This window comes from Cyprinus carpio, unplaced genomic scaffold, assembly GCF_018340385.1.
Source record: "Cyprinus carpio isolate SPL01 unplaced genomic scaffold, ASM1834038v1 S000006531, whole genome shotgun sequence".
NCBI classification, from domain to species: Eukaryota; Metazoa; Chordata; class Actinopteri; order Cypriniformes; family Cyprinidae; genus Cyprinus; species Cyprinus carpio.
The window spans coordinates 281,178-301,498 of NW_024879196.1; positions in this window are offsets into that span (position 1 = coordinate 281,178).

Below are 20,321 nucleotides of genomic sequence, written 5' to 3' on the forward strand. Positions count from 1 at the left end.
AGCAAAATATGCAGAACTCTGTAAAATTATATTACACATACACTGGTGCACAAAAAATAACGCATGAAGGGCAGAATTAGGCAAATATCCTCTAATCATAAAGAAACAAAAAAGGGCAATTAAATTGAATCTGAAATTCAGTGACCCCCAATCATATAAATTATAAAGCCCTGCAATACCAAAAGATGAGCAAAGAAAGCAACCCCCTCCCTCAGCTGATCCAGAGCTTCACTCCTTATGATTCACTATCATCTACTGATGCTCTGAATCACAACAACACTAACAACATCAGAATCAATCAGATTACTGTACAAATCAAACAGAATCACATCACTCATTGGCAAACCAAAACACAGCAACAGAGTAAAGTGCAATGCAATTTGGCACTAAAGAGAGAGTACACTGTGACAGAGTATCAGTACACAGTGTCAGATAAGAAACTGAGAAGCACGTTGACCAGATAAAGACTCAGCAGACACAGAAAAACAGGGCTGCCACTGGAGCAGAGATTGTGTTCACACTGTGATGTGAATCAGATAGAAACAGAACTGCACTTCCTAACAGAATGCTCCAAATACACAGACATACAGACAGTGTTCTATGATATAATACAACAGATCTATGAGACATTTAAAACTCTTTCAAACCAGGAGAAACGTCTCGGATACGTACATAACCCTCGTTCCCTGATGGAGGGAATGGAGACGTTATGTCGAACGACATATGGGGTCTCACTTGGGAGGACAATCATCTCTGAGTTTAAGAGAAAACGCCAATGAAAATTGGCTAGTGGATTTTATATACCTGAGCCACTCCCCGTGTCTACGGGTATAAATAGGCGACAGGTGCATCCACTCTTCAGGTTTTATGCTGAGGAGCCGAGAACGTGTCCCAGCAACAGCGGATGGTTCAAGGTTGTGGCATGGGGACATAACGTCTCCGTTCCCTCCATCAGGAAACGAGGGTTACGTACATAACCGAGACGTTCCCTATCTGTCGGTCACTACGAGTTATGTCGAACGAAATATGGGGTCCTATGGAAAACGCCACAACCTGAACACCATCACAACCCTGTGGCGCTGCAATTGTTGACAAGCTGCGGCGTGTCACAAAAGCTATGCTTAAGGTCGTAACCTTCCCAAAGCCCCAGCGCAAATTCACTGACCTTGGTACCGAAGGGGACCAAAAGGGTGAGTACATCACTGCTGGAGAAGGCCATGCTGCTGTTCCGTCCACAAAAAGTTTTTGGAAGGGATTTCAACCTTCAGTGAAAGATTGCTTCAAATCTTTTCTATTTGTTCTTTCAGCTTGGCAGAACGATGGGGAAGCGAGCCTTAGGAAAAGGTCACTACGGAGACCACATCCTACCCGTAGGGAGGTGACGTGGCGATATTGATATGGACTGACCCAGGGGGCAGTACTACATATGGGATGGGTCTCTGAGGCAGGTCCTACCTTAGAGTAGGGATGGAGTAGCAACCAGAAGAGACTGACAGAGCAGGTCTGTCAAGGGAAGACACGGGTTTACCAAGAGGGAAACCTTACTATGGAAGAATACACATATGGGATTACCCATAGGGAATCAAGCCATATGGACACCTAGCCCAGTACAGGGGCTGACCGGGAATCTGGGCATGCTAACACCAGTACTGGTCCTGGCGCAAGACTGCTCCGCCAAGTCTGACCACCGAGGGTGCTGGAGGATGCTCGACCAGGGTACGCCAACTAGGGAGCTCTACTGGGAGAAGAAAGGCACTCACATCCCTGTGTTAGGGGGAATGGCACACCAATCATGACACCGAGCCAGTCCTTCCTGCCAATTACCTGTTACCCAACACATAGGAAGAAACTGGCTCTACACGAAAGTTGTACACCTCGCGAAGGTGTTAGGTGTCACCCAGCCCGCAGCTCTACAGATGTCTGCCAGAGAGGCGCCGTGGGCCAGCGCATAGGAGGAGGCCACACTCCATGTGGAGTGAGCCCTCAACCCCAGGAGGCACGGCTTGCCTTGGGAATGGTATGCCAAGGCGATGGGATCCACTATCCAGTGGACCAAACTGTGCTTGGAGACAGCCTTCCCTTTCTGCTGACCTCCAAAGCAGACCAGGAGCTGCTCAGAGCTTCTGAATCTCTGGGTGCGGTCCACGTATATGCGAAGCACTCTTACAGAACACAGCAACGTCAAGGCTGGATATGCCTTCTCCAGGGGCAGTGCTTGCAGGTTCACCACCTGGTCGGAAGGGAGTGATAGGAACCTTGGACATGTATCCAGGCCGGGGTCTCAAGACAACATGAGAGTAGGCCGGCCCGAAAACAAGGCACTCTTCACTTACCGAAAATGCTTGGAGGTCCCCAACCCTCTTGATGGAAGTGAGCGCGACCAGGAGCGCTGTCTAGACAGGAACTTCGGCTCAAAGGGACCCCTCTGAAGTCCAGCCAGAACAATAGAGAGGTCCCAGAAGGGTATCAGGGGTGTCCTAGGACGAGTTAACCTTCTGGCACCCCTCAGGAAACTAACGATCAAGTCATGCCTCCCCAGGGACCAGCCATCCACTGCATAATGATGGATCCACTGCACATACTCTTTCAAGGTGGAGGGTGACAGCCTACACTCCAACCTTCCTTGCAGGAAAGAAAGCACGACTCTGACCGAGCATCTCCGGGGTCTTCTCGGTGAGAAGAACACCAATTCGTGAACAGACTCCACTTCAAAGCATAGGCCTGCCTCATAGAAGGGGCTCTAGCCTGAGTGATAGTGTCTTCCACTGCCGGTGGCAGATCACTTAGGTTCCAAGGTTCCAAGGATCTGGACGCGGGTGCCATATGGTGCCCAGCCCCTGAGAGAGGAGGTCCCTCCTCAGGAGGATGCGCCAGGGAGGGGCTGTCACGGGGAGCATGAGTTCCGAAACCAGGTCCGGGTGGGCCAGTAAGGCGCAACCAACAGTACCTGTTCCTCGAACTCCCTGACCTTGCATATTGTCTGTGTTAGCAGGCTCACTGGGGGAAACGCATACTTGTGTAGAGCCCGAAGCCAGCTGTGTGCCAGTACATCCATGCCCAGGGGCGCCTGGGACAGGGAATAGTACAGCTGGCAGTGGGAGGACTCGTGGGAAGCAAACAGGTCTACCTGGGCTTCCCCGAATCGACTCCAGATCAGCTGGATCATCTGGGGATGGAGTCACCATTCCCCGGGAAAAGTGAGCTGTTGTGAGAACGCGTCGGTTGCACGATTGAGCTCCCCCAGGATGTGGACAGCGTGCAGTGACTTGAGCCACATCTGACTCCAGAGGAGGAGATGGCAGGCGAGTTGAGACATGTGAGTTGATAGTAGAAGTTGATGTCGGTTGATGTACGAAACAGCCACAGTGTTGTCCGTGCGGACCAACACGTGCTTGTCTAGCAACATCGGCCGAAACCGCCGTAAAGCTAGATGCACTACCAGCAACACCAGACAGCTGATGTGCCAAAGCAGTCGAGGTCCTGTCCAGGACCCTGAAGCTGCCTGCCCGTTGTATGTCGCGCCCCAGCCTGTGTTGGAGGCATCTGTCGTGACAACAACATGCCGGACATTGTTCTAAGGGAACGCCGGCCCGTAGAAAGGCAAGGTCCGACCAGGGGCTGAATAGGTGGCAACACATCGGTGTGATGGTGACACGATGTGTACCGCGGCGCCATGCCCATCTCGGGATTCGGGAGTGCAACCAGTGCTGAAGTGGCCTCATATGAAGCAATCCGAGCGGCGTGACTGCAGCTGCGGATGCCATATGCCAGAGGAGGTTTTGAAAGTGTTTCAGTGGTACCACTGTCCTGCCTCTAAAGGAACTCAGGCAGTTCAACACTGACTGGGCACGCTCGCTGGTGAGACCGAGTCTAACTCCATACCGAGATAACAGATTCTCTGCGCAGGGGAGAGCTTGCTCTTCTCTCGGTTGACCTGAAGCCCCAACTGACTGAGATGCTGAAGCACCAGGTCCCTGTGATCGCACAACTCCTCTCGGGACCGTGCCATGTTGAGGATCCTGATGCCAACTTCCCAGAGTGGGGCAAGTGCGCCCACCGCAACCTTCGTGAAGACACGGGGCACAGGGAGAGCCCAAGGGGGAGGACTTTGTACTGCCATGCCTGACCCTCGAACGCAAACCACAGAAACGGTCTGTGGCGAGGGAGTATTGAGACATCTAAGAACGTGTCCTTCAGGTCGATCGCTGCAAACCAATCCTGGGTTTGGACGCATTTGATAATACGTATCTGCATCAACATCTTGTACGGGGGTTTGTGCAGTGCCCGATTCAAGACTCGCAGATCCAGGATAGGTCGGAGGCCACCACTTTTCTTGGGTACGATGAAGTAAGGGTTGTAAACCCTGCTCCTCATCTCGGCTGGAGGGACCAGCTTGATTGCATCCTTTGCCAGCAGGACAGCAATCTCCTCGCGCAAGACAGAGGCGTCCCGGACTGCCACAGAAGTCTCGAGAACGCCATTGAACTTGGGAGGTCGCCGGGCAAACTGAATCGCGTAACCGAGTTGAACCATCCGAATGAGCCAGCGTGACGGGTTGGGCAGTGCAAGCCACGCCCCCAAACTCCATACAAGTGGCACCAAAGGGACAGTCGACATACCCGCAGTAGTGCAGCGATGGGGAGTTGTGTCGGATGGCCCAGAAAGCATCACGTTCTGAGTCATCACAGCAAAACTCCCCGTGTTCCCGGAGAAACTGGCCAGAGATGCGTGGAGAGGCGTTGCGTCTCCAAACTGCAACCTCTTGGCCACTGGCGAAGGGGGGCGTCGTGGGTGAGAATGAGGAGGCAGTGCGTTGCTCATTGTCAACCCACGAGCCTTGCAACTCAGAAGAAAGGGAAATTGCTCTTTTATTGACAGCGGAGACCAGGACAACTAGAGCCCCAGAGACAGATCCCCTGTAAAGACCTTGTCTCAGACGACCACCGGGACAAGACCATAGGAAACAGATGATTCTTCTGCACAATCTGACTTTGCTGCAGCCTGGAATTGAACTGCTGGTTTCGTCTGGTCAGAGTGGATCTGGCCCCCCGACTGAGCCTGGTTTCTCCCAAGGTTTTTTCTCCGTTCTGTCACCGATGGAGTTTTGGTTCCTTGCCGCTGTCGCCTCTGGCTTGCTTAGTTGGGGACACTTCATTTACAGCGATATCATTGACTTGATTGCAAATTATTGCACAGATACTATTTAAACTGAACCGAGCTGCATGGTGACATCACTGAATTCAATGATGAACTGCCTTTAACTGTCATTTTGCATTATTGATGCACTGTTTTCCTAATTAATGTTGTTCAGTTGCTTTGATGCAATCTTTTTTGTTTAAAGCACTATATAAATAAAGGTGACTTGACTTGACTTGACAAAAATAATTCTCCACCCGGCCCTCCTCTGGGGGAAGGAGTGGCACTGTCTCTGCCACCTCCTGAAGAGCAGTCTCCCACATCTCTGAGTTGCCTGTGTCAGGGCCGCTTCGTCATCTTCTTGGATGATTTTGTGGCTGGATGTGACACGGGGGGCGCTGCTCTCCTGCGCGGGGCTCGACGCGCCGGCCTCAAAGAACTCTCAGCACGGGGCGGAGCCAATGTGGAGGATGCAGGAGGGTGCCCATGGTGACGAGCAGGCTGAGGCACGGCCCACGACGGAACGGCAAGATGCGCTGTATGGCCTCAGTCTGCTGTTGTACTGCCGGGAACTGCTGGGCACAGTCCTCGACAGCATCGCCGCCCAGGCCAGCCTGTGAGATGGGAGCGTCAAGAAAGTGCACTTTGTCAACATCTCTCATCTCGACCAGGCTGAACCAGAGATGGCACTACTGGACCCAGAGTGGACATCGCTTTCCCGAGGGACTTCGTCGTGACTTCCATAACCCGGAAGGGTGAGGCCAGTCACCGTGCGCACCTCCTGCATAAACCTCGGGTTGGTTCTACCCTCGTGCATTTGTTAAAGAATTGGTTGGCTTTGGTGAATTTGCAGGATAGCCATGGCAGGCAGAGGCAGCTTGGCCCGCAGCACTGTAAGCCTTGGCAGCGAGAGCGGCCGACAGCTTACAGGCCTTGGACGGGAGACGCGGAGTATTCCTCCCAGTGGCGGCATTTTGCGGACACAAGTGCACCGCAATCGCACTCTCCTGCTGGGGAATGTCGACGCACCCCCTAGCTGCCCCACCATTGAGGGAAGTGAGGACGGAGGAAGGAAACGAGCGGCTTCTGGCCATAAAAAGGGGCCATCCATGACTATGTCACTTCCCCATGCACATCCAGGAAGAAAGGAACCAGAGCAAAACGCAGTTGTGAGCCGCGCTCTACACCGAGAACCAATCGAACAGCCATGAGCACCCAGGGCTGGGCGATGTATTCACCTCCATCCTGATGCTCACAGCTGCGCGGGCAAGCACGGCTGTCAACTCTGGGTCCGATTCGGCAGTGGCGACAACACCCGAGGGGGGCAGCCCCGCCGAATCTTCATCCACAGAGGTCAGCAGCCCATCCCCCGATGCTGCAATTGACATCTGTTCCCCTGGCGGCAAACTGAATGACATGCTGGGACTGCCGTAAGATAGCCCAGCAGAATCACCCAGCAGCCGCACAGGACAAGCACTGCGGAAGTGGTGAGAGGTCCGTGAGGCGTGGCCCGGCGGAGAAGCTCTCACTGTCACCCTCAAATCTCCCAGAGCACTAGCCGGCGGTCCTCTGCTTGTGGCAGAGAGACCGGGATGGGTAGTGATAGAGGGGTCTGCTCCTTTCCCTTTAAGAAAGAAGAGATGTGATCGCAGTGTTGCCATGGTCACACACGCAATGCGGGCATGAACCATCCATGAATGCGTCTTCAACACGCTGAATGCCCAGACAGGGAAGACAACGCTCGTGGCTGTTGTCAGAGGACAGGAAACAACCGCATCCAGACACGGACGAAATGGCGTCTTTAAAAAGACACAAATCTTCTGTGATTTGCTCTTTTAGGAAATCTCCTCTTTCAGTTGAAGCGCCCAGGGGAATCGCTGAAAGGGACACCGCTGTTCGCGCCATACCGCCAACCAGAACAGCTTCCCGACACACAGCAGATGAATGGCTTTGTTGAGTATAACAGCTTTTCATACAACCACTCGGCTCCGAAGCAAAAATCTGAAGACTGGATGCACCTGTCACCTATTTATACCCGTAGGCACGGGGAGTGGCTCAGGTATGTAAAATCCACTAGCCAATTTTCATTGCCGTTTTCTCTTAAACTCAGAGATGATTGGCCTCCCAAGTGAGACCCCATATGTCGTTCGACATAACTCGTAGTGACCGACAGATAGGGAACTGCAATATCTGTTGGGAGAACACAAGAACTGCTGTGTGTTTGCTGCTCAGTGTGTCTGCCTGTCTCCATAGAAGAGAAAACATTAAATCTGCCCTGATCTGATGTTTCCAGCACATGTAGATTATATAATGCCATATTACTGTATTACAATATTTACTTGTATATTTTGCTTCTGTAAATCTTTCTTATCTTATATTATTTTTATTTTTTTTTATTTCTAGTTTATATACTTATATTAGTAATTCATTTTGAACTACATGCTAAATGTTTTATATATTATTATTATTATTACTATTATTATTTTTTCTTTCTGTTAATACGTATGTGCACTGTTTGTGAGCAGCTCAGCTGCAATTGCTTTGGCAATACAAATGTATAGTTTTTGTCATGCCAATAAAGCACACTTAAATTGAATTGAGAGCAATATATAAAACTGGTAACACTTTACAGTAGTTTCATTTGTTAATATTGCCTATATTGGTTAACATGAACAATAATTGTATAGCATTTAATAATGTTAAGTTCAAGATGTATTAATACATTAATAAAATTTAAAGTTGTATCTTAACATTAGTTTATGTACTGTGAATTAACATGAAGATGATTTGTCTTTTAGTATAAGTATTAACTAACATTAAATAAGTTTAATAAATTAACTTAAATATATTGTTCATTTTTAGATCATGCTAGTTAATACATTAACTAATGTTCACCTAAGAGACCTTATTGTAAATTTTTGCCTTATAATTTTTTTTGCCTTATTTATGATCTTATAACCATTTAAAAAATATTTTAATGATCTATGAACATTTGTGAATTATATAAAACTGCATTACCAGTAAAGATTTTTAAATGATTTTAATGCTCTATAAGAATTTCTACAATAATAATGTAAACGTATACGGACAGTACAGTGCATTTCAACCGATGCATTATTTTTCATTCTGATAACCAGAGAATTAGCTAAAGAGGTATGATTTGCAATCCTATGGCTCCATCTGGTAGCCATCCTTGGTCTTACAGTCTTCACCTTTGGGCTTTGTTGTGATAGTTTTTGGTGGCCCCTGAGCATGATAAAGTTATGAAACTAAGCTTGTTTCCTAAGAATGACTTTTTGTCCATATGTTAAAAGTTTTGAAGAGTTAGAATAACGAACCTTAAAGATATTAGAAAATTACAGTTATATTTTGTAATGTTATTTTAATAAATTGCCATGGCAACACTGTTAAACATATCCAAAATCCGTTCACAGTTTAGCATCTTCAGTATCTTGGCATCATGTTGACAAAGTTTGGTGTGAATTTTATATTTTTTGTAAGAGTAGTATGCATTAATTCACAGCTATATATTCCCAAAAATCCACATTCAAACCAAAATAGCCAACTTCATGTTGGTCTTAGCTAATGAATGTATATTAGAAAGTTGCCTGGATTGATGAGAACAATATATGTACTGAGATTGGTGACTGTAGCTAAAACTAATCCCCCAAGTTTTGTCAAAATGTGGTGCAATAACTACTATTAATTTTGTATTTAATTATTTATGAGTCATATATAATTGTCCATGAAGTATGTAAGAGAAAAACTCCTTATATTCAGGTGTGCAGAATTATTAGGCAGAATTATATCTTTTACAGATTAAATTAGCCAAAAAAATAAAAAATACAATAATATGTAGTATATACAATAATATGTAAATAGCATGCATGTACATGATTGTGTTTTTGAGAAAACAACGTTTATGAGTGGTTAGTGAAAAACTACAATTTTGAGGTCACTGAAATAAGGTCATAAAACACATACAGAACATTTGTTCACAAGACTGTTAAACATGGACCTTGAAAATCATCTCATTTACTTGCTCACAGACAACAATAGATTGATTTAAATTTTCTAAGACACTTTTTGTTTCGAAAGGACATATGCGAGTAGGTGTGATTGACCATGAATATTAGTGTGATACACACCTGAGAAGACAAAGGCCTGCATAATGAGCTGCATAATGAGCCTTTCAGTCACATATGTGACTGAGAGGGAAAAGTTACAAGACTGTGAGGACATAATAAATGTACATATTTTTATGTTTGTAGTTTATTTAGAATATATTTAATTATCCTACAAAATAACTTGAGATTCAATTGCGAGGGCAGTCTAAGGGGGTTTTAGGGGCCTGGAGAAGTTTTGACATGCCCTGACTTTTGTACTTTTTTCAGTTGCTTATCAACATATACATGGCTAAAGTCTGAAAACACTGTATTTAGTACAAGCTGGGCTACAATATGTAAATAGCATGTATGTACATGATCGTGTTTTTGAGAAAACAACGTTTATGCGTGGTTAGTGAAAAACTACGATTTTGAAGTCACTGAAATAAGGTCATAAAACACATACAGAACATTTGTTCACAAGATTGTCAAACATGGACCTTGTAGCCTAGAATTTTTTGCTTCAAAATGATGTGAAAATCATCTTGTTTACTCACTCACAGAAAACAAGAGATTGATTTACATTTTCTAAGACAATTTTTGTTTCGAAAGGGCATATGCGAGTAGGCGTGATTGACCATGAATATTAGTGTGATTCACACCTGAGAAGACAATGGCCCGCATAATGAGCTGCATAATAAGCCTTTCAGTCAGGTGTGTGACTGAGAGGGAAGAGTTACAATAAAGAATTTTATGTATATATTAATAAAATAAATGTATATATTTTTAGGTTTGTAGTTTATTTTGAATATATTTATTTATCCCACAAAATAACTTGAGATTCACTTGCGAGTGCAGTTAAACAGTTCATTAGGAACAATCAAAGCTGACTTTCAAAGCTGAATTTTTAGCATCATTACTCCAGTCACACGATCCTTCGGAAATCATTCTAATATTCTGATTTGCTACTCAAAAAACAAACAAACAAACAAACAAACAAACAAACAAATAATAATAATAATAATAATAAATGTTGAAAAGAGCTGAGATTATTTTTTTCTTCAGGTTTTTTGATGAATAAAAATTTCAGAAGAACAGCTTTATTATCACTTGTGTGCTAAATAAAAGTTTTAATTTCTATATCAACTGACTCCAAGCTTTTGAATGGTGTAGTGAATGTTGTTACACTTGGAGTAAAACTGAAGTAATGATGCTGAAAATGTAGCTTTGATCACAGGAATAACTTACATTTTAAAATATATTCAAAAAATATTTCACAATATTCCTGCTTTAGCAAATGCAACGTATTTTGGATCAAATAAATGCAGGCTTGGTGAGCAGAAGAGAATTCTTTACAAAAACATTAAAAATCTTACTATTCGAAAGCTTTTGACTGGTATTGTGTCATGTTGAAATACATAAATGAACATCACAAACCTGGCATTTCCAAAGCGTGTATTGTTTATTTTACATTTTGAAGAGACTCATGGGAGTGCGACCCTCTCTTGGTCTTAGCTGTGTTCCAGTTTCCTGAGTGGGCTGCTTATTTGCATTGGCTCGCTTTGCAACAGGTTCTTTTGTTACACTCAAATGTTGTGTTGGCTTCTTATTTGAATTGGGTAATTTTGATGTTTACACAAATAAACTACATTATTAACATTATTGTTATGGTCACTGATACTAGTACTAATTTATAGAAAAAAGAACACAATTATCACACAGCATACATATTATCAGTGATATTTACAGCTTACTTGATACATTTACACCTCAGATGATCCTGGGTATAACACATTAGAAAAATTTACACCAGAGAAGATATTCATGAACAGAAGCTTAGTTACATTCATAAACACAAACATGCTTTGTATGTAGGCCTATACAATATATATATAGTTATAAACATATATGGCTATATTCATGAACAGAGAATAGCCTATCACAGTAAAGTTTTGTCTAATCATTCTTACTGACATTAGGCTAGTAACATCATAACTCATATTTTTTATATCGAATTGCTGATTATGTTATAGAACATAAAAAACCCCCGAATGTTTCACTTGATTATACATTTAGTCAGGAATTATAATTTGGGAAAAGTCTAACTAGTAAAATGTGTACAAGTTATGAGTACAAGTTAAGGAGGTTTATTAAAAAAATAGTTTATAGTTTAAAAGTAGACATGTCAAGCTTTCTATAGATGGCATATGGCATAAACATACCTGGGTGCACATTTTAGCGAGACACAAAATATGTACCAATAAGTACGTATCACTGCAGTTTGCAAAAGAAATGAACACTAGAGGCAGTAAAAATCTGACACCTTTTATTCCTTTTCACACAAATTTACAGAGATTCAATCAATAAAGCATAATTTTCACAGATTTACTTGAACAATATCATGCTGTGACTTCAAAACAATATTAATATGCTGGGAGATTTGAAAACTGATGCTTTTGAACATTAACATCGCACATATCCAGCTTCATATCTATGGGTTTTCAGAGGTGGAAGGTTTGTTCGGTAGCTCACAGAGTTCGGAGATGAAGTTCGAATCCCATGTAAACATGGTTCGACAAAGCAGTACAAATCTCCATATAAATTAGTTGAAACGACATCAACAAATGCGTTTTTATATCAGTTTTGCATTTGTTAACACTATCAGGTAGATTTAGTGTTGGGTTTGGTGTAGGGCATAACTTTTAGCGAAAGTCACTGGATATTTATATTCTGAACCGCCGCAATACGTAACTACATTAACGTAATCAAAACGTGCCAAGGTTCACGTATTAAACCTGTGTTTTAGCGCCACTCAATGGACATTTCTATTTGAAACTGTTGCAAAACGTGCAGTGAGGTACGTAAAAACGGTCTTGCAGAAACGTACCCAGAGGTACCTATTTTTATGAGACTGGGTTGGATATATAATTTAAGTTCTTTTCGGTGTTATCAGGAGGAGATGCCACAAAACACGTATCCGCATTAGTCGACCCCAGAGGGTTAAACAGTTTATTAGGAACAATCAAAGCTGACTTTTAAAACTGAATTTTTAGCATCATTACTCCAGTCACTCGATCCTTCAGAAATTATTCTAATATTCTGATTTGCTTCTTAAAAAAAACAAATATTATATATATATATATATATATATATATATATATATATATATATATATATATATATACAGGTGCTGGTCATATATAATTAGAATATCATCAAAAAGTTGATTTATTTCATTAATTTCATTCAAAAAGTGAAACTTGTATATTATATTCATTCATTACACACAGACTGATATATTTCAAATGTTAATTTTTTTTTAATTTTTATGATTATAACTGACAACTAAGGAAAATCCCAAATTCAGTATCTCAGAAAATTAGAACATAAATTAAGACCAAAACTAAGAAATGATTTTTAGACATCTTGGCCAACTAAAAAGTATAAAAATGCAAAGTATGAGCATGTACAGCACTCGATACTTAGTTGGGGCTCCTTTTGCCTGAATTACTGCAGCAATGCGACGTGGCATGGAGTTGATCAGTCTGTGGCATGCTCAGGTGTTATGAGAGCCCAGGTTGCTCTGCTAGTGGCCTTCAGCTCTTTTGCATTGTTGGGTCTGGCATATCGCATCTTCCTCTTCCCAATACCCCATAGATTTTCTATGGGTTTAAGGTCAGGCGAGTTTGCTGGCCAGTTAAGAACAGGGATACCATGGTCCTTAAACCAGGTACTGGAAGCTTTGGCACTGTGTGCTGGGGCCAAGCCCTGTTGGAAAATGGAATCTGCATCTCCATAAAGTTGGTCAGCAGCAGGAAGCATGAAGTGCTCTAAAACTTCCTGGTATACGACTGTGTTGACCTTGGACCTCAGAAAACACAGTGGACCAACACCAGCAGATGACATGGCACCGAAAACCATCACTGACTGTGGAAACTTTACACTGGACCTAAAGAAACGTTGATTGTGTGCCTCTTCTCTCTTCCTCCAGACTCTGGGACCCTGATATCCAAAGGAAATGCAAAATTTACTTTCATCAGAGCACATAACATTGGACTACTCAGCAGCAGTCCAGTCCTTTTTGAAGCGAGACACTTCTGACGCTGTCTGTTGTTCAAGAGTGGCTTGACACAAGGAATCCGACAGCTGAAACCCATGTCTTGCATATGTCTTTGTGTAGTGGTTTTTGAAGCACTGCCTCCAGCTGCAGTCCACTCTTTGTGAACCTCCCCCACATTTTTGAATGGGTTTTGTTTCACAATGCTCTCCAGGGTGCGGTTATCCCTATTGCTTGTACACTTTTTTCTATCACATCTTTTCCTTACCCTTCGCCTCTCTGTTAATGTACTTGGACACAGAGCTCTGTGAACAGTCAGCCTCTTTTGCAATGACCTTTTGTGTCTTGCCCTCCTTGTGCAAGGTGTCAATGGTTGTCTTTTGGACAATTGTCAATTCAGCAGTCTTCTCCATGATTGTGTAGCCTACAGAACTGGACTGAGAAACCATTTAAAGGCTTTGCAGGTGTTTTGAGTTGATTAACTGATTAGAGTGTGGCACCAGGTGTCTTCAATATCGAACCTTTTCACAATATTCTAATTTTCTGAGATACTGAATTTAGGATTTTCCTTAGTTGTCAGTTATAAACATCAAAATTAAAAGAAATAAACATTTGAAATATATCAGTCTGTGTGTAATGAATAAATATAATATACTAGTTTCACTTTTTGAATGGAATTAGTTAAATAAATCAACTTTTTGATGATATTCTAATTATATGACCAGCACCTGTATATATATATATATATATATATATACATACACACACACACATACACACACACAGTGCCCTCCGTTTGTATTGGAACAGTAAAGACAAAATTGTTGTTTGCTGTGGAGTTAAGAAATCTGTAAATATGATTAAAAGATAAAAACAACAGAATGTCACTTTTTATTATTAAGTGATTCAACAAACAAATATTTTTTACCGGATAAGAAGATCAGCACTTTTAGAGTTTTATCTCCATATCTGATGTGAGCATAAGTATTGGAACAGTTGGCTCACAGGTCTTTCTAAGTGTTCAGCTGTGTCCGTTTGCATTAAATCTTCAGATATTAAAAGCAGGGAATGTGTTTTATCAGTTATATCCATTGCTTTTGCATTCTAAGTCTTGCATTCGATGATGGCACACACAAACCAGGATGGAGACGAGGAAGCCGACTCTGAAAGAAAAGCAAGCAATTTGGTTGCTAAAACAAAAAAGGAAGTCAGTTAGAACTATAGGAAAAACAAAGGGCATGGGGAAATCAAGAGTTTGGAAACTACTGGCGACATCAGCAACCAATGACGACCTGATCGGCTGGGAAAAACAACAGTAGCTGATGACAGACAAATCATAAAAGCTGTGAAAATGAACCCTAAAATACATGTCTGTAAAATCACCAACAACCTCCAGAAAACTGGGGTGATGCTCTGTCAATCTACAGTCCGCAGGAGAATTTGACACAGAATTACAGAAGATACACAGCAAGATGCTTGATTTTTTGGTATCAGCACCAAAAAAAGAGGTAAGATTCTTCACAAATGTAAGCCAGTAGAGTTTTGGAACTGAGTTGATGGACCGATGAGACCAAGATTAAACTTTATCTAAGTGATTGGAAAGCAAAAGTGTGGAGAAAAAAGGCAACTGCAAATGATCCTAAGCATACAACCTCATTTGTAAAGCTTGGTGGAGGTGTTTTCATGGCATGGGCATGCATGGCTCTGGAACATGACCTTTTAATTTTAATGATGACTTAATGTATTGTGGGATTACACATTTATAAAATGTTAAATCTAGGTTCCAATGTAATAGTATGTACATTGTGTTTTTTTACATTTTGAGGTTAAGAGGATGACATTCTGAGATGATCAAGTCAAGCAGCCCAGGTTTCTGAGACATTGACCTTTTGTTTGCTCTTCCTGACCATCTGGCTTCTTAAGATCAAGGCACAGCTGTGCCTCTGTTTCTATGATAATGTGAATATATGGGTGAGACTGTCAGGCACCTCTGTATTTAAATGACACTGTTATACTGATGAGATCAAGGCTGGGAATCCTGATTCCATTTGCTTGCTTTGTTTAATTTGTCTCCACCTCTATGTATCCCTCCCCCTTGAAATGTATAAAAACTCCAAAGTATCACTGCTTTGGTTAGACTTTTGATGACTGTAGCGCTAAGCAGAGCGTTCTCAATAAAGAATTCTGCTGAAGATTACCCAAGAGTCTCCTGGTCTTCGCTTCTGAGTTTCCAACAATTTATGTTTATGAGCTCTGCTGGATCAAGCCGCATCATTCTTTTTTCTGAGGTAATCCAAAGCTTATTCCTTTACCTTACCCTACTTGGGGTTAATTATGTCTTATTCCTCTCAGCGTGAAGCGATCTGTAAAATAATAATAAAAAAAACACCTTGAACAGTCTCGCTGCTTTGTTTGCTGTCATGTGGGCATTTACATACCTGTCACGATTTGCTGCCGGAAAGGAACACGGAGCCGAGGATAAGCGAAATAAGACTTTTTTAATCCAACACAGGGGTAAATCCAACGTGGAAACAGGAGGAAGACACACGTATGTAACTTGTAGACCTGACAAACACAGACTGAACAGACATGGGTATTTAAAGAGAGGATAATGAAGGGCAGACAGGTGCGTGGAATAACTTAATTAAGGGGGACATAGAACACATCTAGACAAACCTGGGAACTAATCAACCAAACACGGGAGATAGAAACTGAGTCACAGTGGCAAAAACACACATAAAGACTCCAGGGGTGTGATATTACAACCCCCTCCCGGTAGGTGCGTCCTCGCACCATAGAAACAACAGAGGGGATGTGTCGGTGGGAACTTGGGAGGAGGTTTCGGTGAAGGATGAACTCCCGGGAGGGGGCCAGCAGACAGGGACCACGGAGGAAGGAGCCAGGGGGGAGACAACGGAGGGAGGAGCCAGGGGGGAGACAACGGAGGGAGGAGCCAGGGAGGAGACAGGAGGGATCTGGAACAGGAGTAGCCCAGCAGGACCCAGGCCACAGCCATAACAGCCCAAGGTGGAGCCGATGGTGGGAAGAGCCATGGAGGAGGAATGGCCGCCGACTCTAGGGGGACAGGCAACAGCGCCGGAGCAGGTGGAGGAGGAGCCTGAGGCGGAGATGGAGAGCCGAAGAGCCAGGGCGATGGGGAGGATCCGGAGGTCCTAGGCGGAACTGATGGCTCTGGCGACCAACACGGAGATGTGGATCCGAAAGGCCACGGTGGAGCCAGAGCGACAGGGGGCTGAGGTGGAGCCGAGGGGATGAAGGAGCCTGACAGAGCCAGAGGGACGAGGCGAAGCCAGAGGAGTGGAGTCCCAAGGCGTAGGATGGTCGACGCCAGACCAAGTGGAGCCGGAGGGATGAGGGAGACAGTCAGAGCTTGTGGACTGCTGGGTCATGACAGAGAGGAGGGAGCTAGCAGCCTTGGTGGAGCCGACGTGTCAACGGGCCGAGGTGGAGTCCAGGCCTCGGAGGCTGAAGGTGGAGGTGAGGGAGACTCCGGCCACGCTGGAGGATGGCAGTCCCGTGGAGCTCACACCGCATTGATGGTGGGCTGAGGGCGAGCAGAGGGGCTGCCAGACGACAACGGTGGAGGAGGCAGGAGTGGGTGGGGGGGCATTTATTTGGGAGGAGCGGCCACAGGAAGACACCTTCTAGGAGCAGGCACTGGAGGACACCTTCTAGGAGCAGGCACTGGAGCGAGCTCTGGGACTGGAGCCGACACTGGAGCGAGCTCTGGGGCTGGAGCCGACGCTGGAGTGAGCTCTGGGGCTGTAGCCGACGTGTGAGTGGCACAGACTGGGGAACAGGAGCCCATCCTAAGCTTAATTGGGGAACAGGAGCCCATCCTGGGCTTAACTGGGGAACAGGCACTGGAGAATTGGAAGCCCCCTCAGGGCTGGATGAGGAAACCAAGAACGAAGAAGGGCTGGACGACAACGGAGATGTCGGAGAGAGGAGAGGGAGCAGTTCATCCAGTTCAGATTCCCAGTCCAAAATATCCTCCTCCTCATTTTGGCCCTTTTGGCGCTCCATATTTTGCTCACCCTCAGCCGCGATGCCGCCACGGCTTGCTCCCTCGTGGTGGGCACTGTCGCCGGCTCTCGCACCTGGTCTGACGGGTTGTGCTCTGGCTCTCCGTCATTGGTGGGCTCGGGCTTATGCTCCGTACCGTGGAGATGGTGGGCTGGGCTCAGGGTCGGGAGTGGATCTGTGGACACAACACTATGGAGAAAAAAAAGGACTGAGGAAAACCGGAAAGTAAATGGAGGGTATACAAACGCTATTTAAACTTTTGTGGTCAGGTCTTCTGTCACGATAAGTAAAGGAACATGGAGCCGAGGATAAGCGAAATAAGACTTTATTAATCCAACACAGGGGTTAATCCAACACAGGGGTAAATCCAACGTGGAAACAGGAGGAAGACACACGTATGTAACTTGTAGACCCGACAAACACAGACTGAACATACATGGGTATTTAAAGACAGGATAATGAAGGGCAGACAGGTGCATGGAATAACTTAATTAACAGGGACATGGAACACATGGGGAAGAAACTAGACACACCTGGGAACTAATCAACCAAACACGGGAGACAGAAACTGGGTCACAGGGGCAAAAAAACACATAGAGAGTCCAGGGGTGTGACAATACCACGCACTTCACGTTGTCTATCGTAATATCAACAGTGCGCTCATCACGTGGGCGTGGTCGCATTATATATAATGAAGGGAGACGTGAAAGACGGGACATCGCGTTGTTTCCATATGGATTACTTTATCACAGAATCAAAGTAGACATGTCAAGCTTTCTTTAGATATATCTCTAATGTCTCTTTGTTAAGTATTTGCTGAGTTACAGTTCATTTTAATGACACGTTTCTAAATAAAGATCACCGCAGACCAAGGCGACAGACAGCGCACCCTGTTTGTTTTCTTTATTTTGTAAATTAACAAAGTTTTGTTGTTATTATGTATGTATACAAATAAAAGTAGACCCTTTACATATTCGATTGATGTATTGCTCTTATCTGTACGATCAAAACTGAAAGTGTAATTTAAGTTCTTTCCTCTGATATCAGGAGAAGATGCCACAAAACGTTTATCCGCGTAAGTCGACCCCAGAGGTTAAAGAATATCTGGAATACTAAATGATAGAAAAACATTTATTTCAGAGATTAAGAAAATAATCACTCAGGCATGATTGAAATAACATAGGAAATGAATACGGGACATTTTAGACCCATGTTGTTTATTAGAAGGGAAGTGACACAAAAATTATTTTTATTCAAAAAGTAAGAAAGAAAAAAGAAAAAATAAGAATACGTGATGATCAAAAACAAGGTAATTGAGGAATTCCTGGAATTCTGAATGATGAAATTAATTTCTTGCAAAGATATAGAAAACAAATTAACTTGGGTCAATTTAGACCCATGTTGTGCATCAAAGGGATAACCAAAATTATGTCATTTACATTTTACCAAACCCCTGACTTTTGTTTTCTGCAGAACTCAAAAGAATATACTTAGAAATATGCTGGGAATCAAAACCAACAAGTTTGTCAGATATGAACAATATGGCTTTTTGGCTTTTTAAGAGCGTCCCATGATGCAGAGTCTATTGTAGCATTCATCGATGTAGTCTTCTAGGTGATCCAGGTCCAAATCGTAATCCAGTTTATGGTATTTGTGAGAGGTGAAGTGAATGAGGAAATAAAAAGATAAGGGAAAAGTTTGAGAAAAGTTTGTTGACTTCTCCCAGAAGCACAGCAGTTTTGAAAGGCATCTGTCTCCTCACACGTTCAGTGGTCTGTGGACACTGGTTTGCGGATGCTGTGCAGTGGCCCCTCAAAATGTTTGGCGGGCAGGGCACCCACCACCGCAGACCCTCAGCGGACGCCCGATCAACCCTGACCACCTTTGAGGGTCCATATCCCACCCCCAAGGGCCCATAAGGGAGCCACCAAAGTTTGTGGTCCCGAATATCAGTTCACCCTTTATCCACAGGGTGGTGCAGTGCTGTCCCACTCCAGGATTATAACAATAGCATGTATCTATATGGGGGTCGACACTTTTTCGTCCCATGAACCCACTATTCGTCCCACTTAGCCACTAAATTGGCCAAAAGACCCCTAAACCCCTGACGACCCCCACCCCCTGGCCACACCCCCATCCAACGAACCTATTATTTGTCTGCATACCCACTAAATTGGCCAAAAGACCTCCAGACCCCTGATGCCCATACAACTCCCACCAGCCGTGCCCCTCATCCTACGAACCTACTATTTGTCTGCTTACCCACTAAAGTGACACATGAACCCCTTGACCCCCTTCTGACTGCTGCTCTGGCCACACCCCCATCCCACGAACCCACTATTTTTCCACTTATGCACTATTTCACCACTATTGATGCATTTGGATCTCACTGAATAAACTGCAAGTAGGATATGTGTCCATTTGCCATTTATTCAATGGAAACGCTATAATAGGCTAGTGGGACGAATGTCAGCCAACCTATTAAACTGATCCCATTCATTAAACTCATACAAATTGCTAGTGGACACATATCCCACTTGCTATATATTCAGTGGGATAGCAATAGTAGATTAGTGGGATGATTGTCCACCAATCAGTTAAACCAATCCAAACCAATATACAGCAAATGGGATATGTGTCCACTTGCAATGTATTATATGGGTCCGGTTTAATAGATTGGAGGACAATCATCCCACTAACCTACTATATAAGTGGGATATGTGTCCACTTGCAATTTATTGTGTGGGATCGGTATAATAGGTTAGTGGGATGATTCTATCTCCATCTAATACAATAAATTACAATAGGATGTATGTCAGTGTGCAATTTATTGTACTATTTGTATTTACTGAGTAAGTTCATGGGATGATTGTTCACCAACATATTAAACCGATCACATTGAATAAATTGCAATTGAGATTTATGTCGATTTGCAATTTATTGAATGGGATCACTATAGTAGGTTCATGGGATGA